At 43.3% G+C, this 20,759-nt stretch overlaps 2 long non-coding RNA genes across 4 annotated transcripts; both read left to right on the forward strand.

Moving 5' to 3' along the window:
• Positions 1–1,354: 1,354 nt before the first annotated feature.
• On the forward strand, positions 1,355–13,848 carry LOC149746943 (uncharacterized). 3 transcript variants are annotated; one of them, XR_016388372.1, is made up of 3 exons: positions 1,355–3,810; positions 4,083–5,521; positions 5,599–11,118. It is a non-coding gene; the product is annotated as an uncharacterized LOC149746943 (long non-coding RNA). The 3 variants fall into 3 exon arrangements; XR_016388373.1 differs by having other exon boundaries at positions 1,355–3,292; XR_016388374.1 differs by adding an exon at positions 11,743–13,848 and having other exon boundaries at positions 2,999–5,521; positions 5,599–5,862.
• A 58-nt stretch (positions 13,849–13,906) lies between these two features.
• LOC111180411 (uncharacterized) lies at positions 13,907–19,499 on the forward strand. Its single transcript, XR_016388375.1, has 2 exons — positions 13,907–17,333; positions 19,417–19,499. It is a non-coding gene; the product is annotated as an uncharacterized LOC111180411 (long non-coding RNA).
• Positions 19,500–20,759: the final 1,260 nt, after the last annotated feature.

Genomic DNA, 20,759 nt, shown 5'->3' on the forward strand with positions numbered 1-20,759 from the left:
CAAAAAAAAAGAGAGAGAAGGCAGGAAAACAATTTAATTTATAGTTGCATTAAAAAGAATAACATACCCAGAAATAAACTTAACCGAGGAGGTGAAAGATCTATACTCTGAAAACTGTAAAACACTGATGAAGGAAATTGAAATTGATACCAAGAAATGGAGAGATATCCTGTGTTTTAGGTTAGAAGAGTTAATATTATTAAAATGCCCATACTGGGCTTCCCTGGTGGCACAGTGGTTGAGAGTCTGCCTGCCGATGCGGGGGACACAGGTTCGTGCCCTGGTCCGGGAGGACCCACATGCTGCGGAGCGGCTGGGCCCGTGAGCCATGGCCGCTGAGCCTGCACGTCCGGAGCCTGTGCTCCACAACAGGAGAGGCCATGACAGTGAGAGGCCCGCGTACCACAAAAAAAAAAAAAAAAAAAAAAAAAAATGCCCATACTACTCAAAGCAATCTACAGATTCAATGCAGTCCCTATCAAAATACCAATGACATTTTTCACAGAACTAGAAAGAAAATTTGTATGGAAACACAAAAATCCCTGATTAGTCAAAACAATCTTGAGAAAGAACAGAGCTGGAGGTATCATGCTCCCTGATTTCAAACTATACTACAAAACTACTGTAATCAAAACAGTATGATACTGGCATAAAAACAAACATCTAGATCAATGGAACAGAATAGAGAGCCCAGAAACAAACCTAAGCATATATGGTCAATTAATCCATGACAAAGGAGGCAAGAATATACACTGGGGAATGGACAGTGTCTTCAGTAAATGGTGTAGGGAAAACTAGACAGCTACATGCAAAAGAATCAAAATGAACTACTTTCTTACACCATATACAAAAATAAAATCAAAATGGATTAAAGACTTAAAGGTGAGATCTGAAACCATAAAGCTCCTAGAAGAAAACATTGGCAGTACACTCTTTGTCACCAGTTGTAGCAATATTATCTTTGGATCTGTCTCCTTAGGCAAGGAAAACAAAACCAAAAAATAAACAAATGGGACTATATCAAATACAAAGCTTTTGTACAACAAAGAAAAATGTCAACAAAATGAAAAGTCCATCTACTGAATGAGAGAACATATTTGCAAGCAATATAGCTGATAAGGAGTTAATATCCAAAATATATAAAGAACTCATACAACTCAACATTAAAAAAATCAAACAACCTGATTAAAAAATGGACAGAGGACCTGAATAGACACTTGTCCAAAGAAGACATACTGATAACCAACAGATACATGAAAAGGCACTCAGCATAACTAATCATCAGAGAAATGCAAATCCAAACCACAATGACGTAACACCTCACACCTGTCAGAATGGCTATCATCAAAAAGTCAAGAAAAACAAGTGTTGGCAAGGATGTGGAGAAAAGGGAACCCTAGTGCACTGTTGGTGGAAATGTAAATTGGTGCAGCTGCTATGGAAAACAGAATGGAGTTTCCTCAAAAAATTAAAGATCAGACTATCATATGATCCAGCGATTCCACTTCTGAGTATTTACCCAAAGAAAACCTAAACACTAATTGGAAAGGATATATGTACTGTATGCACCCCTATGTTTATTGCAGCACTAGTAGCCAACATGGAAGCAACCGGAAGTGCCCATCAATAGATAATGGATAGAGAAAATGGCATATATGTGTATATGTGTGTATGCATATATATAAAATGGAAATTACTCAGCCATAAGAAAGAATGAAATCTTGCCATCTGCAAAAACATGGATGGACTTAGAGGGCATTATGCTAAGTGAAATAAGACAGAGAAAAACAAATACCATATAATTTCACTTATACATGGAAAGTAAAAAACAAAACAAATGAACAAATATAACAAAAAAAGAAACAAATTCATAGATATAGAGAATAAACAGGTGGTTTCCAGAGGGCAGGTGGGTGGGGGGATGAGTGAAAAAAGTGAAGGACATCAAGAGGTACAAAATTCTAGTTACAAAACAAATGAGTCATGGGGATGAAATGTCCAGTATGGGGCATATAGTCAATAATATTGCAATAACTTTGTATGGTGACAGATGGTAACTGACTTGTAGGATCACTTAGTAATGTACAGAAAGACTTTTTTGTTTTTTTCTTAATTTTTATTGTTGTATAATTGTTTTACAATATTGTGTTAGCTTCTACTTTACAGCAAAGTGAATCAGCTGTACGTATACATATATCCCCTCTTTTTTGGATTTCCTTCCCATTTAGGTCACCACAGAGCACTGAGTAGAGTTCCCTGTGCTATATAGCAGGTTCTCATTAGTTATCTATTTTATACACAGTATCAGTAATATGTAGAAATACTGAATCACTATGTTTACATCTGAAATAACATAGTGTTGTAGGTCAATTATACTCCAATTTTAAAAAAGGAAAGAAACACAGCTGTCAGTGTGATATGAAAAGGAACTGATGGCAACTGAACACATGGTGGGGTAACTTACAGGAGGGGAAGCCTAAGACTAGGAAACTAGAAAACATGAATCTTTTGTAATGGATATATATATATATATATATATATATATATAGCTATTTGCTCCAGATAAGTGAGGCATCATCTTTATTATACTGGACTGTAAGCATGACTGCTCTTTGCTCTATAGGGAGACACTATATCTTCCAAGGCTGTTCACTATATAAACTTCCTTAGATGAAGCTAAGAAAGATAATCCAGATTAAAGGGAAGTCAGTCTCTCTGCTTGCAAGCCATGAAGAAACAAGAAAGATACATGCAGAATTATCTCCCAATAGCAGTTACTAGCAAATCCCCCTTCCTCATCTTTTCGTATAAATACTACGAGTATCATAGGGTTTAATTGTGTGTGCTTTGATTTGAAGTTTATGAATGTGAATGTGGACATTCTAAAATCCTTTCTGCATGGTGATTATAATGGACCACTGCAGCAATGCTTAAATGCAAAGGTAAGATGCCTATGGTCATTTTATTCTTTTAAGAGTTGGAGAAATAGACCAGCCTTTGCCTGGGCCCTTGTAGGCTGTACTTGGTAAGTGTTTACCGGCCCCACCTAAAAGAGTACAGATAGGTGTCCACCTGGTTTAACCAGGCTACCCAGAATGACAGGTCAGGCACCAATCATAGGAATCTAGCATAGGGAGTTACAAATTTAAATGCCTACATTGGCCAGGCTTGTAGGTAAATGAGTGAGGTGATCAGTTGTAATAACTAGAGTAGTAGTGACAAGGGCAACAGGAGAGACCATGATCAATCTGAAGTTGGTGGCCACTTCTCAGCTTCAATTGATTATTTTCACGTAAGAATGAGGGTCCCAAGTTGCTTGACTTTTTTTCCCAAAGAAATTGGAAATGGGACTTTTATGTGATATCATTTGCTCCTTTAGATGTTGACAACTAATGCAAGTTTAAAGTATTACAAGTGCCCAGGAGAAAACCCAAAGGAACAGTGGGTTGGAATTGAGAGAGCAGAGTCGTAAAGGAAGGAGCCCGCTCTGATAGACCCCTTGTCTCCTCTTCTAAGGGGGTAGCTAAAACCTTGGTTGACCATAGTCTTAATAGGGAAACCCAACTGATTAGGAGAACATAAAGTTAGGAAAAGTAGATGGAGATCTGCTAGAATCACTCTCCTGCCCTCTCGTCCCACCCTCCCTTGTCCCACCCTCACACCCCCAGGGGAGGAAGAATGACTTACTTTATTGGGAATTTAGAAAAAGGGAATTGTGCATGTCTGGATCAGTTCACTCCTCTCCCTCTCTTTGAGACTTGTCTGCCTACAAAGAACACAAGATTTGGTCTCTTCCCTGATGTCTATGGCGTAAGTTTTACAGTAGCCAATTTGCATGACAGGGAGTGGTGGGGCGTGGGGGCAGGTCCCTGTGGCTATTTAGCACTACCAGAGACAACATCATTCCCTGAGTGCCACTCAACATCAACTTCTCTCAGTAATAAAGCTGACGTGTTATTCTCCACCCTATTGACACTTCAGTCTATTTCTCAATTGTTTCCAAATTTGGGCAGGAATTAAGGTGTGGCATTTATTTATCCCTTCCAGCTCAAATGGGCATTATTATTATTTCCACTTTACAGGTGAGAAAACGGAGGCATTGGTTGATTGAGATCTATCTAGTTCCACATTCTCTGCTCCTAAAAACCACCAGTGCTATTTTTGCCTGCCTATGAGCCATTCCTCCTTCTTCTAGTATCAACATTTTGATCTGGGTTTCCCTGGTGCCGCAGTGATTAATAGTCCGCCTGGCAGTGCAGGGGACACAGGTTCGAGCCCTGGTCCAGGAAGGTCCCACATGCCACGAAGCAACTAGGCCCGTGCTCCACAGCTACTGAGCCTGCGCCCTAGAACCTGCGAGCCACAACTACTAAGCCGGCATGCCACAACTACTGAAGCCCGTGCGCCTAGAGCCCATGCTCCGCAACAAGAGAAGCCACTGTGATGAGAAGCCCACGCACCATAATGAAGAGTAGCCCCTGCTTGCCTCAACTAGAGAAAGCCCATGCAGCAATGAAGACCCAACACAGTCAAAAATAAAATAAAGTAAAATAAATTTATATATAAAAAAATTTTGGATCTTACATGGAATTTTCACTGTACATTTGATAGGGGTAAGGTTGACTCACCCCTTCTTCTGGGAGTAGGATATTTCAGAGCTGGTCAGTCAGAGCAACAGAACCATCTGAATACTGTGATTGGCTCAGGAATGAACAGATGATACAAGCTTGACAAACTAGAATCAATTAAACTTAACCTGGTACAATGTTGGGGAAGAGACATACTCTCTTCCCAGTGCGGTCATCAGAAGAAAGGGATAAAAGCCTGGAACTTCTGACAGCCATCTTGCCACCAGAAGGAGAATGTGTATAGAGCCTAAAGAGAGGAACAGAATGTAAAAGTGGTGTGCCAGTTAACAACAGATTGCCTCTTGGCTCCAAATTCACCCTTTATTGTCTATTCTAAAAAAATGTAGTGGATCCTTCCATATTTTTCTTTACCAGCTGTCATGATATTACACTTTGTCAATAGAGAGCACTGGAGAAACATGGCAGAGGAAAGGGTTCTGCTTCCCGGTTCCATGTGTTCACTGGGAATGGGGGCCACTTCTCCGGTGTCTGCCACTTGCAGCATCAATGGCTTTCCTAGTATCTGCTCCTTCAGCGCCAGCAGCACCCAGTGGCCAGCAGCTTACCTTGGCACCTACTTCAGATACACTTCCTCATGAACAGCTTTCCTCAGCACTATGGGGATGAATTTCCAGTAAGTTGCAGGGGGAAGATTTCCAGCAAGTTCCACTGAAACAGCATGACAGTAACTTATTTGCCTATCAGTGAGATACAGCTGTGCCCTCTCCAACAAGGTCTGGATCTCAGGTGGGGAGATGGGAATGCCTAGATCTTTCTTGGGTGCTCTATATCAGCCCCAGGAGTATTGCTCCATATACCCACACTTCCTGCATTCTTCAGGACTGTTTACTTCTTGCCGGCCATTCCCATGTTACTCCAATCTCCTGTTACAGGTAATAATTCTTTTTTTTTCACTTTTTTATAATTTTTATTGAAATATAGTTGGTTTACAATGTTGTGTTGGTTTCAGGTGGACAGCAAAGTGAATAATTCTTTAGGTTAAACTTTTCCTGTTCAAATGATCGTGTGGTTTCTCCCTCCTGATGGGACTCTGAATGGCACAGATGGCGAGGGAGACCAGGCCTTGATGGCTTTGGCTGGGCCGGAAGCTGCCTCTTCCTCTGGACTTTTCAGTTATGTAAGCCAATACATTTTTTTCTTAATGGAGCCATTTTGAACTGGGATTTCTGCCTCTGACAAATTAAAGAACCTCAATGACATAAGCCACAAAAGGGTAAGGAACAATTAAAGGAACAAGAAATGTTTACCCATGAAAATGTCATCTTCCTAGGAGGCAGTATGAGAACTATTTACGTTTTCATCGTGTGAAAGAATTTGAATGTTATGATCAATTTGAATTGTATGACCATAAGATAATTTGTCATCTGATGACCAAATTAGAACCAATGGGTAGCAGTTACAGAGAGACAAAAATCTCAGCTCGTCATGACGGCATAAGGAAAAACTCTCCAGCAATTCAGTGTTCAAAGATGAAATGAACTGCCTTGTCCTTTGGGAGGGCCCTGTCCCTGGAGGGGCTGGGAACAAGAGGCGACAGTCACTGGCAGGTATGCTGTGGAAGAGATTTTTGCATTGGGTGGGATATGCAACTAAATGACCTGTAAAGTCCCTCCCAAATCTAAACTTCTACTACTAGATTGTGAAACTTCCTTAGCCCAAATCCTATTAGCCCGTCCCAGTTAAAAGAAGACCAGACAAGGGCAACATTATGTGAATCCCCTGGGCTTGGAACTTCGGGTACTGCCAGATGTTATCATACGATGCAAAGAAAATGGAGTAAGTCATCAGATAGGGGTGTTTAAATAGACTTCTTTGCCCTGCTAGGAACACAATGTATCGCATGAAAAACAGGAAAGCAATTACCGTAAATAAAATGGTTCTAAAAATAAGCATATCAAACACTTGGTTTTAATTTGGCCTGAGCATATCTACCTGACTCAGAATTAGATTGCTTAAACGAGAAGGTAAATGAAAAGTGCTCCAACATCCGGCCTCACCCGAAGGTATGGAACATTAAACTTGGAGGCAGCCAACAACGATTCTATTCCGGCTTTTTATAGTGTCCTTGGGGCAAGGGGGAGGGGAAGGGGAAGAAGAAAAAGAACTTGATTTTGCTGAGCTTTGGCTTGCCCCAGTACAAAAATCAACAAAACAATAGCCACACCTACATCACAGAGTATGTGAAAGTTAAACAGGAAATGCCTGCAAAAATAGAAAACAATGTATTTGTCTATGAACATAATAGATATTCTGAGTCGGAATCTTTTAATGCAAAGGTTTCTGGGCATAAATTACACTGAAAGCTGCATTATTTAGCCAATATTTCCCAACACCCTCTGAATTAATATAACTTCTAAAGATATCTGCTCAAAAACTAGCTAGTTCTAGCATGTAGGACAAATTGGTTTAACATATACCAAAAGAAAAAGAAAAAGTGAAACTAAAACATATAGAAAATCAGTAACACAGTATACTCAAAGGCATAATACATTCAGAAAGTCAGAGACAACTTTGCATCTGACTGTATATGGAGTAGTCCTCTAGACCAAACATTTCAACAAATCAGATCACTTCCTTTTCACTATCGATAATTTTTTCCCCTTCTCTTTAAGAGAAAAAAGAAAAAAAAATCCAACCACAGCTCCATCACAGTTTTTGTGGAGCAAAACTTGCTTTCAAGTTTAATTACTTACTTTGTCCTTATATTTACTATTGTTTCTTCTAGTTATTTTTTTCATGCAGGCCACATCCTGAGCAGGAAATCATTTTAAAACCTAATTCTTATGGATATCCTCATTTCAGGGACATTTTGTGGCTGCTTATTTATTCCTCACACAGAGTGAGGGAAGGCAGGAACTGGTTAGGAACCAAGAAAGGTAGGGACTGCCCCTGGATAGAGCCTTTACAATTTGGCTTCCCTGATCAGTTAAAATCAACTTCTAGATCAGATGGACCCATCCATGTTCAATTCGCTCCAAAGGCTCATGTATGGTTTAGGGATTGTTATCTGCAGCCCAGACCAACTCGAAAGAGCCTCAGCACACTCTGTGTCAGAGGAAAAGGGTTTGGGAAAGCACATTTGCAGAGGTTCTCCTGAAGCCTGGAGCAATGAAGAAGGCACCAGAGAAAGCATCAGAGGCCAAACTTCCACTAATAGTTTATTAATAGGCATTTGCAGAGGCTCTATTACAGGAAATGCTTTAGAGGCGAGACAATAGAAGTGGGGTGGGGACTTCCCTGGCAGTCCAGTGGTTGGGACTTCGCCTTCCAAAGCAGAGGGTACAGGTTCGATCCCTGGTCTGGGAGCTAAGATCCCACATGCCTCACGGCCAAAAAAAAAACCCCAAAACAAAAAGCAGAAGCAATATTGTAACAAATTCAATAAAAGACTTAAAAAGAAACAATGGTTCCACGTCAAAAAAATCTTAAAAAAGAAGTGTGGTGGCTAGGAATGAGGAGAACTCCAGGGGTGGTGTGTGTCTCCAGCAAGCCCCAGCGATAAGGCTTGGGCTCTGTAACCTGGAGTGAAGAGATGGAAGGGGTAGAACATTCAAGAGGCTGGTCTTGCGAGAGGAGCTCTCCTCTCTGTTTAGCACAGGGAAGGAACTAGGAACTCTTCATAGTCAACACCCTGCATGAACCATGGAAGTTTTGCCAGGCAGTGGAAGGGAAGGCGTGCAGAGAATGCGGAAGCAGCCACCATGAGCATGGACATTTTTTTTGGCTTCCGAACCCCAGGAGAACTGGTGGTGGCTGGTGGTGGCCCATAAGAACACACCTTGAGAGGGAAGCCAGCTTTCAGGGAAGATGAATCTCTCTGGATTAGGGTGTCACCCCACACTGGCAATATGGTGGCATTGACATATGAATTGAGGCCTCAATCGTACGGAAGACTTGAGGCCGCCACATCGGGGATGGATCTAGCTGAAATTTACCATTAGCACTGGCCTGTTTTAATATGCTTAGAACATGACTGACTAACCGTGAGTATATTTTCTAAGGCGTAAAGGACAAGACTCCTAGTGCATGGTCCTAAGGAAGGGCTTGCTGGGAAATGAGGCCCTGGGAGGACATAGGTTTTTAGGATTCAGGGATTCTACCCCACCTTCACCACGACTATACGTTTGGCCCTTTCCTTCTGGAGGGGCGCTCCAGTCCCAGGGAAGGGCATGACCTGGTCCAGGTAACAAGTAGCTCAGTGCCTGCCACGCAAAGATCACAATACCACACAGAACTCATGTGAGGTGAGCCAAGGGGTAAAGGGGGGATGGGCGAAGCCAAAACCAGGCCTCTCCCTTGCTGCCAGAGCCTCCAAAGGAAGATTGTCCTGTTTTTCTGTTCTCAAGTCACAAGTGAAAATTTTCCTCGAGGTAGGTATTTTTAGGTTAAAAGCCACCACCACCAGGTTTTCCTGCATTTAGTCTCAATTTGGTCCAAACAAAAAATGGTGAAAGTGAAGCCAGAAATCTTATAATTCTCTTAGAAAAGATAGTATTATTCATACCTATAGGTTCTTTTGTGTTTTATAATCTTCTGTTTTACTATGTAAACAATCATACTAGGAAAATATGTAGAATGTTGGCACACATTTATCACGTGAGGATAGTCTCAGAAAATGGACGAAATTATAGATTAGTTAAGTATTTTTCTTTTAATTCTATTCTAACAAGTGTAGCTTCTCTACCAAAACAGAAAAATAAGAAACCATGTGACAGTATTTATCTTATTTGTCAATTAGGTTTCAACCGCTGTTAATTTTATGGAGTTATTATTTAAAACATTCTACAGAATGTTGCTTACTCATAAAACTGTATGTGTAAGTATGCTTATGGACGCTTTTAACAGAAAAAGAGAAAAAAAGGATAAACACCAATATAGAATATATTGCAAAATCATGCTGGCAAGTCTAGTGGTAAGAGGAACCTAATATTAATTAAAGAAAGCAGAGCACAAAACTCTATAGTGTACAGTATAATTTTAATTTTAAATAAATATTATGTGTTCAATTAAAAATCATAGAGGTGAAAAGTGGAATGGTGGTTGCCGGGGGTGGGGGGAGGGAAGAATGAGATGTTAGTGATTAATAGGTACAGAGTTCCAGTTTCACAAGAAGAAAAGAGTTTTAGAGATGGATGGTGGTGATGTCTGCAGAGCAATGTGAATCTACATAATGCCACTGAACTGTACACTTAAAATGGGTAAAATGATAAATTTTATGTTATGTATATTTTACTGTAATTTTAAAAATTATATATTCAAGTTAAAAGGCTAGATGAGGGCTTCCCCGGTGGCGCAGTGGTTGAGAGTCCGCCTGCCGATGCAGGGGACACGGGTTCATGCCCCGGTCCGGGAAGATCCCACATGCCGCGAAGCAGCTGGGCCCGTGAGCCATGGCCGCTGAGCCTGCGCGTCCGGAGCCTGTGCTCTGCAACGGGAGAGGCCACAACAGTGAGAGGCCCGCGTACCGCAAAAAAAAAAAAAAAAAGTCTAGATGAAAATACAATAAAATACCAGAAGTCATTATTTCAGAGTGGTGGGATTACAGATGGTTTCTTTTCTATATGATTTTCCAAATTTTCCACAATAAATATTTTTTAATCAAAAAAAATTTTTCAGCACCTCTTTTCAAACTCCAGTTTTCTTAGATTTCTCAAATCATCAGTCTACTTTTCAACTTCTTCAAGATTTCCCCAAGCACAGACACTAGGCTTTCTTCCTCTTGGGACACAGTCTGTCGAATTTCCCATTCAGAATTCATAGAATTAGGAAAACCTATATCTCAAATAGTCCAAGAGATTTCAGTTTCATCCTCATAGTTGTAATGTCGATATTTAATTCAGAAAGTGTGGTCACAATACCCATACAGTTTTTCAGCTTCCCCATGGCTGTTGCCACCTAATTTTCTCTGCACTTTCTCCCAGCTCCTCCCCCTGTGGTGTAAGAACCTGTGGTATCGGAGAGTAGATAAGATTTCATACCTTTCACCATGACCGCAGTCAGTTCGTTGGGTCATTGTTCAGTGCTCTATACATCATCTCTCTTCAATTCTGAGAACTCAAGATGTAGTAATAGACTTTCCTTTTTTTTTTTTTTTTTTTTTAATCTATTAAGAAAATTCACTTTGGGGAAGCAGAAGAGACTCCAAATCAGAATATCACCACTAAGGCATAAGCTGCTCTCACCTGAAACTCTTTACAAACAAGGAGTTGTAGGAAATAAAGGACCTCCTCTCATCATTTTCATGAATGAATTTTAGAAGGTAGTTCACCAACCTCTAAAAGCTTGACTTTTATCTCAGACGTCAACAATATAGGCAGAAGATGGATTCTCCAACCTTATTTTAACAACTGCATCTTCTACTGTTGAACATTTCCATTGTTTCCAATTTTTTCCTTTTGCCGATTGTCATTACCCAAAAGGGAAGTACTTTCAGTTTTCCAAATTGAGAAGTCATAGTTTAATCTTTGTTATTCATGTTTAGTTTCCTTTCATGTGCAGTCAAGAACTGTGGCCTAAACAACTCCCTGTTTGGAAATTTGAGACCTAGTGCATTATATATTTCGGTAATTTCCCATGGATGCTCGAAAAGAAGATACTGAGTCCATAATGTGCTTTTTAAAGGAGCAACATATCCAGCCAGAGGTAAAAATGGAAAAATGAGTTTGTTCTCGGATCCAGGGGCTCTAGGACCTGCAAAGCTTAGGTGATTCCTTGCCTTCCTGTCAGGCACCATTAGGTGGGATTCTACCAGCACAGCTACTGATGGGTGGCTGGGCATCCCAGCTCAGCCATTAGAGACTGCTCCATCTCCAACTGTGCAATATCTCTGCTTCTGAGACGGTGCAGGGCCCTGTGGGGCTCCTGGGCACAAAGCCTTTCTGTGTCCCCCATTTCTTTGATTATAGGAAACAGCCTTCATTCAGCCTCCATGACCTTCCCTGAGTTCCAATGGGCAGCTGTTCAAGCAGCTGTTAATTAGGGAAGGGAGAGGATGCGAGACCAGGGAGAAATAAACAGTCAAGAGCAGCCTTGGGGCAAGGCTCTGTTTCCCCAACAACAGATGCACACAACAATATCTTGAGCTATTTTGCAGATACCAAAACCCCCTCCAGGTGGGAGAAGTTAACGAACGACGGTATGCTGCCCACAAGCATGTAGACCCCAGACCAGCTGGACCTGAAGGTTGATGATGCCGACTCCTACTTACCTCACCACCAACCCATCAGAAGAATGCAAGACTGTTACTGCCTTGATCCTTATCGCATACCCCTGACCACGAGCCCCGACTTATAAGACTTCTCCCTATTCCCCAGGGAGGGGGGGGCCCAGTTCTTGAGGTGCTAGCCTACTGCGTTCCCCCTTTGCCTGGAAAAGTAATAAAGCTATCCTTTTCTACTTCGCCCAAAACCCTGTCTCCGAGATTTGATTTGGCACCTGTGAACAGGGAAGCTGAGCTTTCAGCATCACTTCCACTTTGGCAACTGCAATGACATTAGTAATAGCAGAACTAGCTCCCTCCTGCAGTTTTCCTCATATGAAATTCTCAAACTTAGACTTGCCTGTTTTGGGTCCATGGAGTCTCAGATAATGAGCCTGAGATGGCAATTTTGGAAAAAGTCAATGTGGACTAGGGGCTGAGAGAAGATGATAAAGGCGAAGAAATCACCATACGCTCCAATTTGGATTAGATAGTTCCAACACTTTTTTTTTTTTTGCAGTACACGGGCCTCTCATTGTTGTGGCCTCTCCGGTTGCGGAGCACAGGCTCCGGACGCACAGGCTCAGCAGCCATGGCTCGCAGACCCAGCTGCTCCGCAGTATGTGGGATCTTCCCGGGCTGGGGCACGAACCCGTGTCCCCAGGCGGACTCTCAACCACTGCGCCACCAGGGAAGCCCCAGTTCCAACACTTTTGCAAGATATTTATAAATAGTTTTTATTAAGATGTGTGTGTCTTAAAATTTACAGGTTGAATCTAGTCTCCACTGTTTGCTAGCTGTGTAGTTTTGAAGTGCAGTTTCCGTATCCATAAAACGGGAAGAATTATGCTGGCCTCTTAGGGTGATAGGGAGGCTTAATGAGCAACATATGCTTAATAATATTAATTCTCTGTTTTATCAGCTCTTGTTCCTTCGTCTGCTAACTAAGGACTCCTTTTCATCCCTATTCATTGTGATCGCTTGAATTGTTCATAAACGTGTAGGTGGTTTCAGCTCTGCACATGTGGGGCCGGTGACCAGCCCCAGGTGTTGAGGTGGTGTTGCAGGTGGGTGAGAAACAGAACTCCTCAGCCTGACCTCCTGCTAGGTCCAGTAATTTCTTCTAAGTCCTGGCTGTGGTGCCCCTCCCCCAGCATTCTTCCCCTCTGACCCTCTCCCACTCCAAGTTTCTGTGCCCACTGCCCACGGCTCCCACATGTGCACGCTCTTCTAAATAAGGAGCACTTGCATCCTGATTTGACCTGTAATGGGCAATTAAATTATGTGTAAATTGGGTCAAGTATCAAACACCTCATAAAAGTGAGCGCTCAAACCTGCTACATTTATAAAAAAGATTTGTAAGCTGAACTTAAAAACTTAAATTGAAGCTAGGTTTTAAAAGATGTTACTATAATAAACAGAATATCCATTTTAAATTTAAAGACTCCATCAGCTTTTTGCAGACACACAAGAAGCCCTGACATTGACTAATCTGGGTGGAGGAGGGCACAGATCACACAGAACTTGGAAGGAGCAGTCGCCCTCCCCCAGGGATTTACCAGCCTTGGGCTAGAGCCTGGGACAGTCTTGGTGGACTGACTTTCCTATGCCCTGCCTGCTCTGGCGCTCCACCCTGGGGATCAAAAGTCAATTGCAGTTAGATTGTCACTTTGCTAAGAGAATAAGGCCATGGGAGTGGCTGTGGGTTACTGACCCTGATCCCTTTCCCCATTAGGATGACCCATGTCCCACGCGACCTTGATATCCTTCTTCCTCTGGCAGCACAAAGGTGACAGTCTTCTCATGGATCTCTGCCCTAAGTCTCTGGGTTTGCCCAAATCACCTGACTCTCCTCATTCACCCACTGAGGCATACTTTGTAAATTAAACATAGATGCCTGCATGCAAGATGGAGAGAACCCTCTACAATCACGGGTCAAACTCAGACATGTGAAGTCACATATTTTTCTTTTTTCTCCCCCCCCCACCCCCGACTCTAATTAGATGGTGGTTGTCACCTGTCAGGTGCAAACACACTTAAGAGAGGAGTCGTAGAAAGATGTGGAAAAAGTAGGGACAGAGTGGCCAGAAAGAAGTGGAAGGGAAAGGGGAGAAAAAACATATTTCTTTAAGGTCTAAAGAAGGACTTGATGGGGCTTCCCTGGTGGCGCAGTGGTTGAGAGTCCGCCTGCCGATGCAGGGGACACGGGTTCGTGCCCCGGTCCGGGAAGATCCCACGTGTTGTGGAGCGGCTGGGCCCGTGAGCCATGGCTGCTGAGCCTGCGTGTCCAGAGCCTGTGCTCCGCAACGGGAGGGGCCACAACAGTGAGAGGCCCGCGTACTGCAAAAGAAAGAAAAAAAAAAAGAAAGAAGGACTTGATGAAGGGAAAACCAAAGAGAATAGCTTAGGCTAATTAAGAGAGGGAAGAACCTAGCTAAGATTTACTGAACACTTACTATGTGTTAAGAATTGTTTTAAGGACTTTGCATCTTATCTCATTGAAGCCTCCCAACAACTGCAAAAGATAGGTTATTTGGGGGTTTTGCTGTTGAGGAAATGGAGGCATAGATGAAGTCAGTTGTTCAAGGTCCCGGTGGGGTCAGGATGCAAGCCCACCAAGGCTGACTAGAACCTGAGCGACATCTGTCCTCCATACTCCCCCCTCCCCACTCTTCCCAGTTGGCTGTTCCAGGGATAAGGAAAGCTACCCAGTGAGAAGCACAGGGTGGGCACCATGGTTGTGAACTTATTTAGAAGAAACTCAGTAAACTCAACATGTTTTCTATAATTCAGATTCTTTAAGGGCAAATGTTCCCATGAAATTGCAGGTTAGCAGAGAAAATGGATTTATTCTGGATACTATTTCTGCATGTAAGAATGGATACAGGAGACTTTGTTATTTACTGAAAAGGCTTCCTGAGGTATTCAATAACCCTAACAAAGGATGCTGACCAGTTTGGGGTCTGGCCTGGAGATGATTAGTATGGAATCAAATTATGTCAAAGGGGAACTTGGGGTTGACCACGTGCCAGACAATTCCATGTAGAGACAGTGGAAGGGACTTCTCTAGTGGCACAGTGGTTGGGAGTCTGCCTGCCAATGCAGGGGACACGGGTTTGATCCCTGGTCTGGGAAGATCCCACATGCTATGGAGCAACTAAGCCCGTGAGCCACAACTACTGAGCCTGCATGCCACAACTACTGAAGCCCGCATACCTAGAGCCCGTGCTCGGCAACAAAAGAAGCCAGTGTAATGAGAAGTTCGTGCACCACAACGAAGAGTAGCCCCCGCTCGCTGCGACTAGAGAAAGCCCACGCGCATCAACGAAGACTCAACACAGCCAAAAATAAATAAATAAGTAAATAAATAAACAAATTTATGAAAAAAAAGATAGAGACAGTGGGAGACACACCAGTGTGATTCAAAACTCTTGAGTGCAATATGAAGGTTGGGAACACTGGCCCAGGTGTAAATAAGAAAGGTGTAAATGTGAAAGGTGATGCCACCATCTGTTTACAGATAAAATGCAGTTAGGCAAACTGCCCAAGAGCATTACATAATAGGAAGGAGGTGGGCAGAGTCGGGCTTGCTTTAAGGGCATACAAAAGAAAGTGGAAGAGGAACCAAGGAGTTATTTTCATTTGTCTGAAGAATGCAGGGAAGAGGTTTTTTTGGGGGGCGGGAGGGGTAAGTAAGATAAAGGGAGGTTTTCTGGAAGAGCTTCCAGGGGAAAATAAAGAAGATATATTTCAGCTTGTGGTGGGTATTTGGAGATGGGACAGATGACTTTCGTAATATTAAGCAATGAACCGGAGTGGCAGTAAGAAATAGTAAGTGGGAGAAAATAGCTCTTGAGAGGAAATGAGAGGACCATGACTGAAGTTTGTCTCAAGCCTGCAGAAAAGGAGAAGGGGAGGAGAGGAGGAATCAATAGGAAGAGGTGAGGGAGGAGAAGAGTCAGAGCTTCCCTGTAGGAATCTCAAGTCGCCAAGAAAAGAGGTGTTAGACCAAGAGCTGGAGACACCAGTAGAACCTGAAATAAAGGCAGGACAGGATTAGCCAAATACAGGAGGAGAAGAGAAATCCAGAGCATGAACTAAAGAACAAAGTAACTACAATCACACAGATATTAACATTGTAACGCTTAAGTAGCAAGAGTACCACGTGTAGGAAAGGAAAATTCTAGAGAGGGAGCTTCAAGAGGGGAGAACTCCGATGCCATACAAAGAAGGCACAGAGAGGCAGCTGAGGGGTTCTCCCCACGATGGGAGTCCTCACAGCACTAAAGCTCTGAGGTTTAAGAGAATGGCTGGAGATAAAAATTGTGGAGGGAAAGATTCTATTACGAAATGTAAAAAGTAAGAACACTGATAACTCCCCCCTTCCTTTTTCTCCTAAATACTGTTTATACTGTATTGACATTTCTTCTATATAAAGTGATACCGGAAGGGAATTTCAAAGGAATCATTAGGAAAGTGATTCGGCTGAAAATAACCTAAAGCTGACTTCTGAAGCCAAGCCTTAGGTCATTATGTGAGAATACAGGGCCCATATCAAAGGGAAATTGGCAGAGAGGAGCTGCCCCTGCAGGCCCATCCTGGTGGGGTTACAAAGTGTGGGAGACTGCCCGTGGAGCAGGTGTGTTTCAGGGGTGGGAATAAGCGAAGTTGGGGTAGAAAGGATCAGAGGCCAGCCAGAGGAAGCACAGTGGAAGAATATTCACTCTTGTACAACTTGGGGGTGGTAACGACTTTGATCCCACCAGTTCCAGTTTCCAGAGGGAATCTGGAAAGAACCTAGAGTGGGCAAGGGCAGCCTCACGTTAGGACCCCATGTGATGGACATGCCTGTCTCTCTCCTGCCAGGGCACTGGAGGTCCAAGACGGGCGAGTGTGCAGTAGAGGTGGGAGAAGCAGTCGTATCTGCAAGGCTGTCAACCCAGGTGGGCGGCCTGGACTCTAGCATCCTTGCAGCAATGAGGGCTGCAGGTGGCACCGCAGATGGCAGGGCCCCAAGGGCAGGCACCTGAGCGGAGACCCCTTGCTGGTGGATGGCAGCTGGCCCGAGGCACCAGGCCCACGCAGCACCTGCAGGGTTAGCTGCTCAGCACTGCCAGGGAGAGTTGATGAGCGCTGATCATCGTCTACCCTCTGCTTCCAAAGCCACTCCCAACAATGCAGGTGAAGGCTGAGGTTTCCAGTTAACCGCGGGGAGGGGCATCTTAAGAAACAGTGAGTTTTGTTGTAATCGTGGGTGTGCCACTCCCCAGCCCTGAATCGAATGTGAAAGAAAGACTGGGGGTTGTGAAATGCAACTCAGAAGTCGCTGCCTGCAGTTCTGTGTTAAGAGTGGAAATGAAAGGTCTCAAAAGCCGGGTGAGGGGCCAGCGTCATGGAGCACTTAGCAACTGCGTGTTAGAAATGCAAAGTAAAATAAAAGGACAAGGGAAGGAATTGGGGATCTCTTTTCAAGGAGGCACAGAATGGTGAGAAATATTCTTTAAATGTTTAAAAATAAAAGTGCTAAGGGGCTTCCCTGGTGGCGCAGTGGTTGAGAGTCCGCTTGCCGATGCAGGGGACGTGGGTTCGTGCCCCGGTCTGGGGAGATCCCACATGCCGCGGAGCTGCTGGGCCCGTGAGCCATGGCCGCTGAGCCTGCGCGTCCGGAGCCTGTGCTCCGCAACGGGAGAGGCCACAACAGTGAGAGGCCCGCGTACCACAAAAAAAAAAAAAAAAAAAATGAAAAGTTTTATTTGGCTCCTGGTAACTCCTCTAACCTTCTGCTGGCACGCCCAGTGGATGGCACACCCCTCTCTCAGGTAATGACAGCCACCACCCCACAGCCACAGACTTCACTTGAGGACTTCAGAATGTATTGCCTTGCTGATTGCATGATGCAGGGAGGGCACTACAGAGGAGCTGAGTACTGAGTACAGAGGGAAGCATTTTTGTTAGCCTTGCATTCCCACCAAAGGATTCTGAGGAGGGTCTAAGGGAAGGGACCACTTCTGGATTGGTTGCCATTTCTCAGGCAGGATTAGGAGAAGCAGGGATTAACTAAGGATTGAGTGCTATTTGTGGCTAAGCAATGGGCTATCCACGGCAATAAGTGAAAATAGGAAACTGGGTCTGGGGGTGTCATTGGTACAAGTCAATCACTCCAAGAGAGGGTTATTATGGCATTTTGCATCCTTGAGAACGAAAGATGTTTTCTGCTAATTGCAGTTTGCTTTATCCGTCTCTGTCCTCCCAGCCTGGTTAAAGGCAGGGCTGCTTTTTGCTTTCTCAGTTTGAGCTGATTTTTATTCTTTCATTATTGGTTAGGTTTTTCTCTTTCAATCCTGTCTTGGCCAAGGGTAAACAATGTCAGCCCTTAGGACATTAATCTGTGAAATCCAGATCTTCCTCATTATCTGGGTCGACCTAAAGGCAGTTCAGAGAACCTCCTGTATGGCCAGATAAAAGAAAGCTTCTCATTCCTTCTGTTGTCCAATAAACTGTGGATCATCTCATAGGACAATGGCTGTGCGTTAGCCTTTGGATTCTGGAGGCCACACATTTGAATACTGCAACACAGACAACACTAGCAGAATACATTATGATCAGGGCGTATAATCTATTTCTTAACCAAGAGCCAGATTGACTCAGAATTGTATCAAGAACAGGTACCATCCCCATTCTGCAGAGCCTGTAGAACCAAACACAGGGGTATTAGCTAAAGTGAGCTGAGTATGAACTCATGTTTAGCTTAATACAGATACAGAAGGTTACATGTAGAAATATTTACATAAATATTATACATACATGGCTAATTATACACATTTTTCTTTGCTCTGTCAGCTGGGGAGGCCTAGAAGCAACACTCCACTAACCATGAGTACACCTATTGCCCAGATTTGGGTTTCTAATACCATTCTTCAATAAAATAAATCAGGGCTCTTTGGAGAAATAGCTGATTCTAGGACTGGGGCAGAAAATACAAGATAAACCTGGAACAGCCTGCAGTGCCAGAAAGTAAATAGGTGTTCCAAAAGGAAATAAGGAAGGAGAGAGGGAGGAAGAGAGAGAGAAAGAAAACACACATGCACACACAATGAAGGGACACAGGTCAACTGAAAACTTCGGGCATTGGGAAAGTTCCAGCTTTCCCGATGGCCAAAGCCGGAAAAATTTGATCAAGAAAATAAGGTACTGTTGGATTATAACTCAAAGTATAAAATAAATATCCATGAGTCTATGCTGATATAAATAAATGATTGAATAAATGAAAAACTGGGAGAGAAAAGACAAATGTCCCATGCAGAAGGATTTCAAAGCATTTATGTAGATACTTTCCCTCAAGAAGTGGAACATAACGCTCCCTCCTGAAATGTGAACTGCACATGGTGACTTCCTTTCAAAGAACACAGCGAAAAGACAGGGGCGGAAAGTAATTTTACAGTGGAGAAACCTGACAAAACTACCTCAGCCAGGTAATCAAGATTTACATCAGCAGTGGTAAGTCTTATTGATGGTACCCTGGATAAGATGTGATAAGAATGGTGCTTTACTCCTTTGATCTTCCTCCAGAAAACCCATAACCCTAATCCATGAGAAAAACACCAGACAAATATCACTTGAGGGACATTCTACAAAGTACTGATAAAGTCAACGTGAAGGTCACCAAAGACAAGGGAAGTCAGAAATTGTCACAGCCAAGAGGAGCCTAAGGAGACGTGATAACTAAATGTATTTAATACGGTATCTGGATGGGATCCCGGAACAGAAAAAAAGACATCAGGTAAAAACTAAGGAAATCTGAATCAACTATGGACTTTAGTTAATAATAATGTAATTAGAAGTTTATTTTTAAAACGGGGTGTGTGTTTCTACCCCTCCCCTCCAAAAAAAATAAAAAAGGCTAAACACCCCTGTATACTTCATTACCACAGGGACTTTTGGGGACAGTTTTCTCTTGATTGATTTCAATTTCATTTTCTTTTAGGGCATATATTTAAACTGTCAAAGCTTTGCATTGTCATTTGTTAAAAATTAAGTACTGCTTTTGCCACAAATGGGCCCCTTCACCTCCGTCAGCTAATTACTTTAATCATGATATATTCCATTCTCTTGAGAAAAGGCCCATTGGAGGGTTTTGGTTTGGGGGTGTGTGTGTGTGTGCCCGTGTGTTTGCCTAAGTGCTGGTTAAGTAGCATTCGTCTGACTTTCCCTTCAGGTCCCTTGTTAGTTATGTGACTTTGAGCAAATTACCTAACTTTCCCTTATATGCATGATGGGAATCTAGTCCTTCACTCAGTGAATATGTACTGAGAACCCACTGTGTACCAGGCACTGTGCTAAGTCATGGGAAGACAGACAAGTGCAAAATGGTCTCTGTCCCCCATGGAGTTTATGGTCCACGATAATTAATATTACTAATAATTAATCAAGTTATAAGCAAAAGCAAAATGATCACAATTTCAATACACACTACCAAGGTACAAGGGAGAGGATGTGCTGCCCTGGGGGAAGTGAGGCTCTGGAGAGATCCAAGGGACGAGACGGGATGGAAAGCCCTGCCAGGCAGAGCTCAGGGAGCCTGGTGAGCAAATGCCCTGGCCTCTGCCTCCCCTTCACCGCTCCGGTCATCTAGCCAGTTCGTCCAATGCGCTGAGTCTGGGAAGAAGGACACAGAAAGGGACAAGTGTCTCAAACTTAACTAGCCACACTTGAAGTCCTCTCCCTACCACTGAGGAAAAGAAGCAAAGACTCCAAACAGGCTTCTCAGCAGCAGAGCCAGCCTTAGAGGTGGGCACTGGTCCCAGCAGGAGCCCTCACAGCCCTGCCCTGGGCTCCAGCAGCCCCAGGGTGCCTGCGGCTGCACTTCCACCTCTCAATCTCTCTGCGGCTGCTTCTGCCCTGTTGACTGCTTG

This window comes from Delphinapterus leucas, chromosome 17 (assembly GCF_059928025.1).
Source record: "Delphinapterus leucas isolate spDelLeu-1000000601 "Yukka" chromosome 17, BTC_Dleu_Yukka2, whole genome shotgun sequence".
NCBI lineage: Eukaryota > Metazoa > Chordata > Mammalia > Artiodactyla > Monodontidae > Delphinapterus > Delphinapterus leucas.